The sequence below is a fragment of the Macaca fascicularis genome, chromosome 14 (genome assembly GCF_037993035.2).
Source record: "Macaca fascicularis isolate 582-1 chromosome 14, T2T-MFA8v1.1".
NCBI lineage: Eukaryota > Metazoa > Chordata > Mammalia > Primates > Cercopithecidae > Macaca > Macaca fascicularis.
Genome location: NC_088388.1, coordinates 109,753,635 through 109,769,957, shown reverse-complemented (window position 1 = coordinate 109,769,957; position 16,323 = coordinate 109,753,635). Strand labels below are relative to the sequence as shown.

At 40.0% G+C, this 16,323-nt stretch overlaps 1 long non-coding RNA gene across 1 annotated transcript in view; it reads left to right on the top strand.

Annotated features, from left to right (window-relative positions):
• LOC123568693 (uncharacterized) overlaps positions 1-16,084 on the top strand; it is a 260,027-nt gene extending 243,943 nt beyond the window's left edge. Inside the window, exon 4 of the long non-coding RNA XR_012423688.1 lies at positions 13,306-16,084. This is a non-coding gene — a long non-coding RNA (uncharacterized lncRNA). The remainder of the gene's footprint in view (positions 1-13,305) is intronic.
• The last annotated feature ends 239 nt before the right edge of the window (positions 16,085-16,323 follow it).

Sequence of the window (16,323 nt, the reverse complement as noted above, 5' to 3'; positions counted from 1 at the left end):
GTGTTTGAAGAACTTTAAGTGTGACATTATCTGATTTATGCTTTTTTCTAAAGTCCACTTTGACTAAGAACAGATTTCAAGTGGTAACAAGTGAAGTGGCTATTCAGAAACCAGTTAAAGGAACATGGTGTGTTCTATTAGAAAGAGTGATGTTGGTGGCAGTGGAGTAAAGTGGTAACCCTCTTCGAAGTTTCATAGAAAAAGAAACTGAGGTTCAAAGAGGTTAGGGAAATTGACAAGATTGAACAGCCAATTAGTTGCAGAGTCAGGATTCAAATTTTTCTTTTTTGGATGCCAAAGTATGTTTTCTTTCCTCTGCATTTCTTTAGGTCTCCATTTTGTCATCAGTAAAGTAGTGGTTTGGGTTAGATTATCTATGAGATGACTTCTGGTTCTATGATATCAAAACCTCCCAGCTAATTCACCAAAACATGAAGAAATTCCCTCTACATAGATATGTGTTTGATATTTTTTGATTACTGTCTTATCATATGTGCACTCAGCTTGTTTTCTGTAATGCATAGTGAAGAAACATACACAGTTTACAGAACTCCCATGTGGTCTTCCATTTTCAAGAACCTTCTAGATAAGGGTGAGTAAGAGGGCAGAGCATATCTTGTCACTGTATCAGCAAGGAGTGAAGTCTTGGACTGTCTACAGAAAGCAGTCCAGCCAGTAAGAAATAGTGGTGGAGGGTAGGTGGAAAAGAACAGATGAAGGGGAACAAAGTTATGAGATAATCACCCAGAATAAATAACAAGACATCGATTTTTTTAAAAACCAAATCCATCACCTGTAAAATAGGAGTCCTTTAAAGATCAGGCTATGAATTTTTTGCTATTTTTAACACATCTGCATTATTTGAATTTTTCTATAGAATGCATATTACTTTTGTGGGTTTTTTTTTAACTAAAGATAGAAATAATAGACTTCTAAAAGTGATTATTTCAGTACCATTGCAATATGCCCTGGATATTTGGAAGAGGCATGATTTCAAATATTTTAGTGATAATGCAGAGAAAGTATGAAATTGAGAAGTGACTGACTGTAGTGGATACCAGGTCAGGTTCTGAAAGCAGACTGGCTCCCTTCAAACCCTGGCTCTACTTACTGGCTGCATTACCTTGGGCAAATTACATGATCTCCCTGGGCCTCTGAGTCCTCATCCATACAACAGAGTTAACAATCTTTAACAATTGTGGCACAGGGAAATCATAAAAACTAAATGAGGGGCCGGGTACAGTGGCCCATGCCTGTAATCCCAGCACTTTGGGAGGTCAAGGCAGGTGGACCACTTGAGGCCAGGAGTTCGAGACCACCAGCCTGGGCAACATAGTGAAACCCCGTCTCTACCAAAAATACAAAAATTAGCTGGGTGTGGTGGCGCATGCCTGTAATCCTAGCTACACAGGAAACGGAGGCACAAGAATCGCTTGAACCTGGGAGGCGGAGGTTGCAGTGAGCTGAGATTGTACCACTGCACTCCAGGCTGGGTGACAGAGTGGAACCCTGTCTCAAATAAATAAATAAATACATAATAAAAATAAATGAGTTAATTTATGTAAATATAAGTGTAACTTATGTGTTTGGTTTTGTGATTTCAGAAAGCATGTCACTCCAGCACTGGGACTAGTTTTAACCTTGCTTTTCTTGAGAATTTTCAGTTACATATGAGGTATTCTTGGGGGCTTGGGTAAAATGCACTGTGTAAAATTATTTCACATCAATCAGTGTTAAAAAGCAAGAAACCATTTTATAGATAAATAAGTTTAACCATATAAGAAATGATAGCTATTTTGAATTAAAATAAGCTTTTTAATTTGATGTAGAATTAGACTACTGTTAAATTTTACATGTGTCTTTTAATGGGATTTAATTCCATTTTCATTTCTGTACTTTAGCATTCTGTAGCTCTGGCAGTTTATATAAGCAGGACCCCCAATTAAAATGTGCATCATCAGTGATCATGGATGTAGGAAGAGCAGACACACATCCTATGGCATTTTTTCCTGATAAAGTTCTTGCACACAGACCCAAGTTCTTTGAAGTTCACTTTCCTCTTTGTTGTGGAAAGAGGACCACTGGCAGAATGCCTCTACTCTCCTAGTCAAGGGCAGAGTTTGACCTGCCTTTTAGTATCCTGAAATCCTTTTCTTCAATCAGAAGTCTCATATAGAAGGGTAATTACCATGTTTAATCAAGGCAGCTTCTTGGAGCTTTGTTGCTTTTGGACCCTTCAGAGCCCTCTGGATCCTTCTGCCCTGAGGTTAGGCCTTGGTGTGTAGTCCACATGCTCTAGAGAAAGAATAACATGGTCCATTCTCTAATCAAAGCTCTCTGTAAATAAAAAAGAAAGCTTGGGGGCTGAGGAAAATCATGGCTTTAGAGATAAGGTACTACATAATCTTTAAGAATGAATCACCAAATGAGGCAGAAAATAATCAGCTGTTTCATCCATCAGATGGGGGTTCTTTCCAATCTGTGTGTGGCTTTTACTTAAGTGATATTCTATGAATTTCACTCTACAGAATTACATATGCGTGTGGGGAACTCCATATTCTTTCTGAGCATAGTTTCCTAGTTGAGTGTGAAGTGTGTTTAGTGAATGTTAGTATCACCTTACCTAACAGAGTTCAAAGAGGGTAAAAATGTTTTGTGTGATGCTGCCAGTACCATTAAGTCAAATGTCGGGAAGTATTATTCACACTGAGTCACTCTGATGCATCAAGGCTAACATGATTAGCTTAAGTGGAAGCCATTCTCAGAGGAAAAAAGAACCTCCAGAAACTGAATGGAAAGGGCACGTCAGGACTCTTTCTGCCTGTTTCTATAACTTTGTCAATAGTTTCTTCATGGTCTGATCATTTTTGCTTTCTAAACTCTAGTTCTTATCTTGTTACTATGAAGTTTCCATTTCCTCGTCTATAAAAGGAGGACATAAGAGAACATAATAGCAAATACCTTCTAGAGCTTTTGTGACAAACAAGATAATGCTTTTGGAGGATCAGCATGGAAATTATTAATAGCAATTTTTATTGTGTTGTTGTTAGGTCCTGACTACAGCAATCAAACCAAACCACCATCCCTGTTTGTTCCACTCCAGCCACAGCATCTTTCTTTCTAACCCCACCCCGACCCCACAACAAAGCAGCCACTCCTGTCTTAGAGCTCCAACACTCACAGCAAAAGGGCAAAACATCAGAGTGTACATGATGTCTTCTGAGTGGTGTCACACAGAGACCCTAAGTAATCTGGAAATGGTCAAGTGGTGATTTTTTTTCTGGTGTAATCAGTAAGTCTTGCAGGAAGACAGAAGACATAGATACAGCCAGTCCTATTCTGTCACTAACTTCTGCCTAGAATATTCTCCTCCCCACCCAGGCCTTCATATGGCTGAATGCTTCTCAACATTCACTCTCAGCGGAAATGTCACTTCCAAGAGAAGCTTTCCTCAACCACCCTAGCTAAAGTGCCTCTCGGACCTGATCACTCTCTACGCTATTTCCCCGAACTATGTGCTTCAGAGCGGTTGTCACTATCTGGAATTAGCTTATTTGTTTATCTCCATATGTGTTTAATGTCTGTCTCTCTCCCATGACAATGTGAGCCCCACGAGTACAGAGTCCTTGTCCATCTTGCTTCTGGTATATCCTCAGTGCCAAGCACACAATGCTGAGCCCAGACAGGGCACTCAATACATCTCTGTTAAATAAATAAATGAATCAATAATTCTTATATCTTCCTTTGAGGTCAAACCCTGGCAGGCCTGAGGCATCCCCCTCATGTACAATGACAACCAAAGGTCTCCATCTCTAACCCTCCCATACAAAGATCTTAGAGGGTCTTCTCCCCTGCTGGTTGCAGTGTGTGGGCAGGAAGTCACCAAGCCAAATATGTGCCTCACCCCCATTTCATAAGATTGGTTATTTATGATATAGAAATGGTCTTCCCAATTATGTATAGGGGACGTTCCTAAACTTTGGTCTTTTGAGGAACTGTGTAAAAGTGCTGAGTGATTCTGAGTGAGGAGAAAAATGTTCCTTGGCTAGCAGTGCTATGCAGGTTTAAAATCCCAACCTCTAGCCTCAAAAAGAGGGAGGAAAGAGAAAGGCCAGGAAGAATATCCATGAGTGAGTAGTTCATGGGCTTCTTGAACGGGCCCTTGAAAAATGCATGAAGGAGAATTAACTAAGACAACCTAAGGAGGGCTGAAAAAAGGATTCTGACTTTTGGGGCGAAGTTAGCAATATGAGGTTTACTTTTGTATTGTTGCTCTACAGTATGCAAGAGAATCATCATGAATGCCAAGATTCTCAGAAATTTGAGGCTCATTGAAATTAAATATATTTTGTTAATTTGCTTTTCTTTTATAATGTTTACCTCATTGCAGCAAAATACCAGCTACTTAATTTAGGAGGGAAAAATCATGCCCACACTTTGGCACCTGAAAGAAGACAGAAATTAAATGTTCTATTCGAAAAGGATAGAACATTTGGAAATTGATACATTGAGATTTTTCTGATGTTGGATTCTGATAAAAGAATAAAAGATTAGAAATGGTACTGTGAAGCGAGTCTCTGTTCTGTCACAAAAGGGCTGTGATGTTTATTTAATACATTTTTCCTGGGCACCCAAGGTAAGCCAGATCTTGTTCTAGACGTCAGGAACACCAGGGGATTGTAAAAGAAACACTACCAGCTCTCCTGGAGCTGACAGCGCGGTCGGGGAAACTGACAGGTTAACACTTGCAGTGTCCTGGGACTCTGTCATTAAGGGGTATGCAGATACAGCAAAGAGAACAGCTAACCCAAGCAGGCAGGGACAATTTCACAGAGGAGGTGTTGGAGAAACCATCATCTGTCATCTGGTGAAGGCAGCAAACTTGTGAACCTGTTTTTCTTGCCAAATGAATCAGGCAACATGAGAACAGTAAATTATTTGAGGGGACGTCTGCCGACATCACTTCTGCCTTGTTCACTGCACACGCCGACCCCCTCTTTCCCAAGGCTCCAATGACTCGCCCACCCGCTAACCCCTACTCACTTTTGGCACTCTATTGAGATGTCATTTTCTGGGAGGGAGGCCTCTCCAACTCCCATACTTCAAAATGCTCTGCTCCCATGCTTTCCATAACACCCATTTTTCTCTCCGTCGGACTAATACATATGTGCTCTATATGCACCAGGCCGTGTTCTGAGTACTTTCCATGCGTTAACTCATTCATCCTCTCCAACACCGTATACGGTATTATAATATTACTATCCCCACTTCACAGATGAGGAAACAGAGGTCCAAAGAAGTTAAGTAATTCACCCCAGGAAGTGACAGAGCCAGGATGCAAATGCAGGAATGTGGCTGGAGCCTGCCTTCTTATCCGTGCTGCGCCTCCTCTCATGGCAGGCAAAGCTACCTGTAACGCCCTGCTCTGTCTCCAACTCTAACTGCACACTCCTCAAAGGCAGCGACCATGTCTTTCTCACCGTTACAGCCGAAATGTGTAGCCCAGGCCTGGTGCATAGTAGGCATTTGATAATGTTTATTGAATAATTTTTATTTTATTTTATTTTTAAGTTCTGGGATACAAGTGCAGGACATGCAGGTTTGTTACATAAGCAAACATGTGCCATGGTGGTTTGCTGCACCTATCAACCTATCACCTAGATATTAAACCACACATGCATTAGCTATGTATCCTGATGCTCTCCCTCCCCCGCCCCACTGTGGAATGATTTTTTTTAAAAGAATGTTGGACTATCTCATGGTCTACACTATTCATCAAGAAGTCACTTCCTCTTCCTCCCAAGTAATGGATCTGCAATTGAACACAAGATTTCCTGAAAGTCAGGACCAGTCTCAAATTAGGACCTCTGGAATAGAAACCCTGGATAAATATCTGGGGACTTTTGGCTGAAGGCAGCTCTTTGTGAAATCCTTCTTAAGTATAACTAGCTCCAGATTGTTTCTTTTCATTAAATTTCATTTGCTAAGGTAGTTCTGGCACTCAAAGTGCTACCCACCCCCCGCCACATCTTAGATTGGGGTTTTGTTTTTGTCTCTTATTTTGGCTTGTGGTATAATTCAAAGTATAGAAGCAAATGGGATCCAACACTCTTTTATACCATTAGCTGTTATCTGCACAACAACCTCAAACAGTGATGGTGCAGCGTGCATTGTACTCTAGCTGCAGCCTTCTCTACTGTATGTCATGCCTCATTTTGCTCAGCTGCCTTCTTTTTTGTGCTTGATCTATTCATTGCTGGCCTCACCAGCGGTTCAGAATATACATCCCCATCTGGAGCTAGGCATGCTCAGTGTCTCCACAGAACCTGTGGGAATTAGACTGAGTAGATGAGATGTCTCTTGATTTTTTTTTATTTGTGTGATATACCAGAGGTGATCACATTTCAAAGGCACTCAGAAAATCATATTCTGAACATATGGCAAAGGTAACAATATCAATACTAAAGCAACCCTTTAGTGTTACACATAGCATTTTTGTCTAGGAGTTTGGGAGAGATGTGGCTATCATTTCAAAAAAAGAAAAAAATCAGCTTTACTAGTATATGCAAGACTTTAAAAGGGATCAATGTAAAAATGAAATGAAGAGAACATTTAAAAGATACTATTGTGAAAATAGCAATAAATAAGCATCTATGGACCTGATATGGAGCGTAAATGGTGAGTCTTAGGTAGTTCTGATTAATCACAGACCATTAATTGAATGATATCATACAGATTATTAATCCTTAAAGAATTAAAATGGATTCAGTCATTTTAGTTTCCAAACTAGGTATCGTTTATTGTTTAATGTTTAAAAGTTAATTAATTAGTGTTATTTAATCATTCTTTGATACAGTAGGTGCTCTAGTGAGCTTTTTTAAAAATGGGGGCAGGGGGATACCCTTTCTTGCTGAATGAGGCTCCAACACAGACAGGATAACTGCCCAAATCTGTTCTTATTTGCCCTGACTTTTCTCCCTTAAGTTGAGCTGACCTTGCCATCATGGCCAGCACTAAATAAAAATGAGTCCTGGATGCCAATTCCCAACTTGCTGCAGGCCCCCATCCTTCCCTAGGGCTCCACCTGGACCCTGAATCCTTGCTTTGCTCTCAGCTTTCAGATATGATGCCAGGAATAGCTTTTCTGGCTGTCAATCTTCCATTCTTCTTTCAGGTCGAGTTTTGCACTAGCTTCCACTTGGGTCCACTTTTGGATAACCACCCTATTTAAAACCAGCCTTAGCCTCTAGGACCCCACCTGGTCCAGCCTCCCATAAGGAGAGCATCAAGCTTACTAACTCCACTCCCAACACATGTTAGAAGTTGTAATTTTTGTTCAGCATGATTACAAAATAGTAAGAACACAACAAAATGATTGTGAATTCAGAAGACCAAAAATATTGAAAAGAAGGTAAAGAAGAAAGAGGATAAAGCCTTCTGTGCATGAACTGGCCAGCACCAAGAAGTATTACTTGCAGAGGTTTGGCCTGATGCAGAAGATTTGTTACAGAATGTTGGTCTTCAATCAAAGGAATATTTGAGGTTCTCTAAAGATAAATTACTGTAGGGGGAAATGGAACAAATTCCCTTAGGCATGATCTTTGGTTTGGAAGAGGGAGGCTGAGGAGGTGTAAATAAAATTTCCTAGCTTTCCACTGGAAGCAAGAAATAGTGTGTGCAGGAACTGCTGTGATTCCATACCGCAAAACACCTTCACGAAGATGTTCATGTGGAATGTGCCTGTGAACTTTATTCCCACACACAATTGATAACTTTCCAAGTTCACCTGGCTCCAGCCCTTACTAGGCACAATTTTAATGTCTCTTGTCCTTACACAGAACTTCCCTGAGTTTTCTGCAGCATTCTTCTGAGGCTGTCTTAAGGATAGCTTCATTTTGGGCATCATCTCAACGTTGTTCAACAGCTTCAGCTCTTTCCAGCAGGACCATTTAGGTCCCAAGACTGTTTATTTCACAACTAAACGTGTTCATATCCAAAAGACAGGTTTGTCATTTATCCAAACACCTCTAGCAATGCGGTTTAATATATGCTTCCATCCCTGTAGCCTTTACATGACTTTGTTATTCTTCTGCTCTGAGAGAATTGGATAGACTTCTCTCTTCTGTTTGCCCAAGTGATCGAGGGTGGCGGTAACCCTCTAAGTTTCTGTGGTCCTTGGGGACGTCATGCCATCACTTCAAGTGGTCTAAGTTGTTCCAGTATACTGGACCTTACTGAGGACAATGACCCATAATGGATTTTCCTCTGGGATTTTTGCAAATATTGTTTTTAGTATGCATGAGTTTCCTGGGGCTGCAAACTTTGTAGTGCAAAACAACAGAAATGTATTGTCTCACAGTTATGGAGGTCAGTGGTACAAAATCAAGGTGTTGGCAGGGCAGCACTCCCTCTGGAGGTTCTGGGGAGAATTCTCCCCTACCTCTTCCAGCTTCTGGGGGCTGTTGGCATTTTTTGACTTCCAATCTTTGCCTACATGGTCACATCACCACTCTTCTTCATGTATTTGTCTTCTCTTCTGTCCTTATAAGGACACTTATCATTGGATTTAGAGCCCACCCAAATAACACAGGATGATATTTTAATGTAATTAAGATTATTAATGTAACTATATCTACCAATACCCATTTTCCACATTAAGTAGCACTCACAGTGTCTGGGTATTAGACAAGGACATATTCCTTTGAAGGCCACCATTCAATCCACCATACCCTGTATTTTGATTAAAAGTCTCTACAGATAACTGACCCTCACCCCACATTATTTCCCTGTGCCATGCAAATAAGCCTTCAAGATGAATATCTGATAAGAGCTCACTCTAGATGGTATGTGTAAAAAGACTTTCATGAAAGGGCCATCTACAGAGGTGTATGTCATAGGAATAAACAAGGGCTGTGGAGGCACCCAGACAGTAGCAATGGGATGAGCCATTACTACTCCTATGGCCAAAGGAGCAAGAGAATGAAAGAGTGTAACTGGAGACTCATGAGAACTGAGGAGTAGAAGAGGGGTCACTTGGCAGAAGGTGTAATCTTGGAGGGAGGTGACTACTGGTGCATACACAGTGCTAAAACAGCGAGGAGAGGGAAGACCTCTGCTCCCAACAGCTGATCTTTCTTCTGGTACCTTTCATTGACTGAACACAAGTGGAAGCTTGCAGGCAAGGGAGCCAGTTGGCAACATGGATAAGGATCAGCATCCCAGCACATGGAACAAGGCAGTGAAAGGCAGAAAATGCATCAGGGTAGAGGCAGGGCTGGTTCAAGTCAGCCCAGAAAGATAAAACATGTACATAAACAACAGATTCTAGACAAAGGAGAGAACTTTCAACTTACAGGTGATTATATGGGTTGGTATGAGCCTGGAAATCAGGGAGGGCTTCATTGAGAAGTCTATAGCTGAGCCTTGAAGAGGAGATAGGACCTAGGGATACAGAAATAGGAAAGGAGTATTTTCAGGCAGAATGAGCAATATTACAAAGGCCCTAAGGGCACATGGCCTATGTGGGATGGGGGTTAATATGCAGGGAATAACTAATGGTTCTATGTGAAACGTGAATGTAGGAAGAGGAAATAAGACTAGAAGGTAGGTTGGATCCTCCAGTCAGGAGCCTGAAATGCCCTGTAAGGTAGTTTGACTTTTGTTCCTGGGACAGTGGAACACCAGCATAGTTGTCCAGAAGAGGCTTTAGAGAGATTAATTCTCTGGACAGACAGCAGAGAATATAGACCCTAATGGAAGAGAAGTAGAGGGTTCATTCATGGAAGGAGTGACTGCTGAAAGACTTTGTCCTTTTGCTTGAACTTCCACACACCAGGTCACCCCAGGAAGCTCTTAACCACATCCATTTTCCCATTGCCCTCCTTCCCTAGACCTTAAAAACCAAGCATAGGCTCAGTTAAAAATTTAAATCAACCAGAGAGTCAATTTAGCTACTACTGCAAAAACTTAAGGCACATCATTGAAAGAGCAGTAAGTACAGTGAGAAATCTAGTCATAGTAATAGACATCATGATATCACAGCCCAAACTGCTGAAAGCCTCCTGGTGCCACAGCTGTGGGTTGGCTTCTCTTCTCTTCTCTTGGAGTAAGATTGTTAAATTTGCCTGTTGTCTTCTCTACTTAGTAGTCACTGCTCTAACCTTTTTGGTAGCCACCTATCTCTCTTAGACCAGAGTGAACCATCTGTCTTTTCGAGATGGTTTCCTTATTTCATCTTTACAGAAGCTTAGAATTTGCAGCTTTTACTTGGCCATGTGGTCCAGATGCAAGTAAGCAAGACTCATCAGACACTTGTACTAAAATATGAAGCTCTCTCAATCTAGTTTCAGTTGCTGAAAGTACTAGCAGAATTTCCAGAGGAGAGAAATGGGATAAAGGATAGAGAGCCTGCAATGTGCCAAGCCCTAGCCCAGAATGTTGTCAGAAAGACTTTCATGAGTGAAGACTTGCTGCATAGCAACAGATTCCTACACAATGTCAGTGTTCACAGAGTAGTTTGTCGGCTTTAGAAACCTGTTTGGGCTTGAGATAATAGTCACTTACCCATATATTCCTTGTGTAGATACTACTGCCAAGGAGTAGTAGTTGGTGCATCTATTCATACAGAGGAGATAGAAATGCCTTATAATCCATTTTTGTTTCAGTTCTCTGTTTTGAAAATACCGTGGTTTGGTGGAGAATATTCATATTCAAATGATTATGTTTTGGGCCTTACTGGCAGTAACTCATGAGACCCAGGCTTTTAGAAAGAAGGATTTTGTAAATGAAACATTTCTATAATGCAAGTATGTATTTGGGACCATACAGGAATCTAATCTCTGAGCCTCAGATTTCTCATCTGTAACATGAGCAGAATAATGTTAATACCACATTGGGAAAATAATAATAATGTCTGTTAACATGCTTTTAAAAAGATTCTGGTACCTGTTATAAGTGATAGTTTGTTATTCTTGCTATAATTTCTTGGGAATATGTCCATTTTAACTTATCTGATTAGAAATGGTGATAATTGGGTTAAGAAGTCTACAGCTATCTTTCTGTGTTTTGAATTTTGGTTTTCAGACATGTGGAAAATGATGCTATGTAATTAAATTATTCAAACATTGTCTCATTTCTTATTTAAGGTGCTGTGGGACACACAGGTATGAGTAAATAAAGTCCTTGTACTCCTGAGCTTTACAGCAGATTGAGGAGATGATAGATAGATACATAGATAGATAGACAGACAGACAGACAGACAGATAGATAGATACATAGATACATAGATAGATACATAGATAGATACATAGATACACAGATACATAGATAGATATAGATGGATGGGTGATAGATGATTGATAGATAGATAGATAGATAGATAGATAGATAGATAGATAGATACACAGATACACAGATAGATATAGATGGATGGGTGATAGATGATAGATAGATAGATAGATAGATAGATAGATAGATAGATAGATAGATAGACAGATACACAGATAGATATAGATGGATGGGTGATAGATGATAGATAGATAGATAGATAGATAGATAGATAGATAGATAGATACACAGATACATAGATATAGATGGATGGGTGATAGATGATTGATTGATAGATAGATAGATAGATAGATAGATAGATAGATAGATACACAGATACATAGATAGATATAGATGGATGGGAGATAGATAGATAGATAGATAGATAGATAGATAGATAGATAGATAGATAGATAGATAGATAGATAGGATTCAGAGATAGAGACAGAGATAGAGGGATAGATGAATAGAAGAGGGAGACAGATGAGATAGAGATGTAGAGAGATAGGGAAGGAGATGGAGATTAATAGAGAGATAGAGACGGATAAATATGGAATGCCTTTCCTTAGATTGATTTTGCTCATGAGTGGTCTTTATAAATAGGGTTTTGCTCCTACTAATTCTGATGACAATGACCACATCTGTCTGTGAGACTGGAAAGTGAGCAGATCACCAAGAAGAATGGGTTTATCAGCAGCCATGCTTGACTAAGTAATTGCTGAGTAATTTTCCTCATGGAGTTTTGGCAAGAGTTGTAAAAACTTTACTAAAAGCAGATAGAAGATGGTTCCCTAAATGTTGATAAAGGGAACTTTTCCATTTTTTGTCCTGGTTAGTGAGGGCCTCATTATGGAATCTTGGAACTATAAATGAAAATTATCTAAAAGACCAGAGGACAGAGTCTAATGTTTTTACTTTATGAGTTTTTCCTGGGACACTTTTAAACAGTAACAACAACAGCAATAATAAAGAGGTTAATTCTTATTTTTTAGGCAGTAGCAACATTTGGAGATACGTACTTCAAGCTACTCTTTGAAAACGCAGACCTGGCTTTATGACCCTAAAAATGTCTTATTTCTTTAATAGACTGTATATACATTAAAAGAAATTCTAAAAGAATTAAAACTGGTTGAGACACCAAGGATAAAAGATTCTGCATTTGTTAAGACATCATAAGGTTGGGGGGTTTTTTTGTGTTTAGAGACAGGGTTTCACTCTATCACCCAGGCTAGAAGGTGGGAGCACAACCATAGCTCACTGCAGCTAAGGTTTCACTTTCTAGAAACAATTTACCAATCTAAGCTCCCACCAGCAAAGAAGAAAAGTGTTTAAGAGTGTCACATTGTTTCCTTAGCAGCTTTGAGTATTTCTACTTTTACACATCTTTGCTGGTGTTTTTATTTTACTTATTTATTTATTTTTTTGAGACAGGGTCTCACTCTGTCACCCAGGCTGGAGTGCAGTGGCATGACAGCATGACCATAGCTCACTGTAGCCTTGACCTCCCAGGCTCAAGAGAGCCTCTCATCTCAGCCAATTTGCTTTTATTTTTTCTATAAATGTATCTCATTATGTCATAAGTCATTTTTATAGCAGAGAAAAAGTTAATACAAGATAAGATTTAGATATCCTCTCTCCAGCAAGACCCAGAACTTTTATTAACTCTGCCTGGAGAATAGAAGGCTTATGAAGATGCTAAGTTATCCCAATAAGACATTATGTACTAAATGCGATTTTCGGTTCTGTAGATGAAGTTTCAGGGAATTACTCCCATTTGTATTAACATGCATGCCAAATTTTTTTTTTTTTTGGACATTTTATCTTGGACTTGGGGAACTTTTGGTTGTTTTCTCTGACTGAAATAATATCTAATTTCGGAACTTGTGAGACTCCAAAATAAAATCAAACACTTAAAGAAGTAAAAGTGAGAAAAGACCATAAAGAAAAATTTATGATAAATTTAACCATTGTTTCTTACAGGAACTTTTAAAATTGCAATGGTGAACAACAAAACATGGTGAATGAATGGATAACAAAACCATGGCCACTTGTAAACACTTAGGTGCAACCCCGACCTGAGCATTGAAATAATTACACAAACTATGATGGCCGAGAGGAGGCTTAGAGGTCATCCCGTCAAAGGTATGTAAGCTTTTTTTAGTTATGGAAACTTTCCTTTAAATGAAATATCGTGTGGAAGCCCAACATGTATATAAAATAGATAAAAATGGAGCTTCTCAAGTTGAAGTAGGGGTAGGGATCATGGAGAACTCCCCCACCCTACAAGCCTATCCTCACTTCTGCAGACAATGGGACATCAAGACACACAGTTTGAAAAGCACTCATCAGAACCCATCTCCTCATGTGGTTCATGTGGCATCACGACAGTAGAAGCCCAGAGAGGTGGAGTGATGTACCCAAGACCACACTGTAAGCAGGGAGTCAGGTCTGACTGCTGCCCATGCCTCCTTTTGGTTTCTTTCTCATGCTCCATTCTGTGCCTGTCTACTCAATATTTGAGGGTTTATTTAGATTTTCTTGTGGAAATATTTCGTACGTCTCAAATAAATGTTAAGCAAGCATTTGAGTGCCTGAGTCATATTTTTGAAATGTATCATCCCTTGAAGGCTCACACAACCTCTCCCCCAGGTCTCCTTGAATTTGCAAAGTTACCAGTTGCCATTTTAACAAACTTGCTGACATGGCTGTCTCCTAAATTGTGACAGCATAGGAATGGGAACTGACCTTTTGAGGTGAGGCATACTCTTCCCTTTTTCCCCTAGTAAAGAGTACCAAAAAATCCAGGTATAATCTCTAACCTCATCTAGACCAGAAAGAAGGAAAGCAGCAACATCAACTGCTTCTACTTTCCTTTCTTCCAATGCTATGCCTCATGGCCTCCTTCAAATTGAGTTGCTAGTTCATGCTAAAATAACCTGCAAGCAGGTGAGAAGCTGGAGAGACCAACATTAAAGAGCCTAAATAATTGACGAACTAGACACTCAGACCAAGATGGTCAAGAATTTTTAATTGCTTTAGCAAGTGGTTGGTTATCTGCTCTAAACTTCTCTCTACAAAATCCCTGTAAATGACCTTTCACATCAAAAAACCCAAGAAAGATTGGAAGGGGGAGGGAGATCATCATGTAATCATGTGATGGCCCCCACCAATTTAATCTGATTGACAGAAACACAGCCTCTTCTCTGGGTGCGAGAGAGGCCTCCACTGTGTGTGAAACATTGGGTCACAATGCCCAGTTCGCAACATCATGACTTTATCGGAATTCCCATCTGTTGTTGCAGCCTGCACAGTAGGCCAGGAAAAACATGACAGGCGGCCTGTATTAGACAGAGCTTCTCCAGAGGAACAGAACCAATAAGATTATACATAAAGAGATTTATGATAAAGAAACTGGTTCATATGATTATGGAGGCCGAGAAGGACCAAGATCTGCTGGCTGATGGTCTGAAACTCAGGAGAGCCTATGGTGTAAATTACAGACCCAGTCAGAGTCTGAAGGGAGGGGAGAGAAGACTGTCCCAGCTAAGAGGCCAGCAGACAGAGAGCAAATTCTCTCTTGCTCAGCCTTTTGTTCTATTCAGGCCTTCAACAGATTAGATGAGGCTCACCACCACTGGGGAGAACAATCTGCTTTACTCAGTTTATAGATTCAAACGTTCAGTTAATCCAGAAACCCCTCATGGACACATCAGAATAATGTATAGTCAAATACCTGGACATTCTGTGGCCCAGTCAAGTTGACAGATTAAATTAACCATCACAACATCTGGGGAAGGAAGAAGAGCTCCAGCAAGGCTAAGCCTGAAAACTTGTCACTCCAGACACAGACTGGGGTATCTTCCCTGGTGTCCACCTGGCAGATTCCACCTTACACAGCCCATTATGCAATCTGTCATGTCTGTGGATGCAGCCACCCTGTCGACCCCTAGACTTGATTTTTGTGTTCTTCTTAAATGAAGCCATTGCCTATATGTAAAGAAATACGGCTTTTGAACACTAACACCAGTTAAGGATGAAAGAAATGTTCCCAAGCATGCATATATATATATATATATATATAGTTTATATATCAAGTTTATATCAAGTTTGGGGAAATTGGAAGAGGCAAATTATGAGACACTTATGTCTCATGATAATTTAACAGGAGAAATGGCATGCAGTTGACAGCTTCTTCATTTGGTTTTAGTGGCATAGTAAGAGGACAACAGTATCATGCACTCATTTGCAAGCAAGGTCCCAGGGTGTGGAGAAGAATCAAAGACTGATCTTTCTTTAGAACAAGTTGATTATTTGATGTCAATGGAAATTCTAACCATTTTTCATAAGAAACTGCTTTAGAATATAGCCTGGAGGTGTCTATCCCCCTGCAATATTTGCAAGCAAATACAAGGCAGAAGTACTTTAATTATCATTTCTTAAAGGATTTTTGCTATCCTGGTTAGTAGAAGTTGGCTTCTTAAGCACATGATTTTGCAAAGATCAGTAATTCATTTTCGAAACCAGCTTTAAGCATTCATAATTTTCCATCAACCTAGAATTCTTCCATCCCAGGACAGACCTCAGCTCAACAGAAAATCAGTGAGGCTTAAATGAAAGCCAAATTAAAATAGTATCTGTTGGGCATGGTGGCTCATGCCTATAATCCCAGCAGGCCAAGGTGGTAGGATCACTTGAGGCCATGAGTTCAAGACCAGCCTGGGTAACATAATGACACCCTGTCTCTACAAAAAGAAAAAAAGTTAGCCAGAAATGATGGTGTGATCCTGTAGTCCCAGGTACTTGGGAGGGAGGGCAAGAGGATCTCTTGAGCCTGAGTTCGAAGTTGCAGTGTGATCACACCACTGCACTCCAGCTTGGATAATATGGTGAGAAAATATATCCCTCTAATTCTGTATTACAACGTATATTTAGACAAGGATTCTCCTTACTTAGTAAACGTTGGGTTTGGGGCATAAATCATTCCTAAGCCAACTTGTC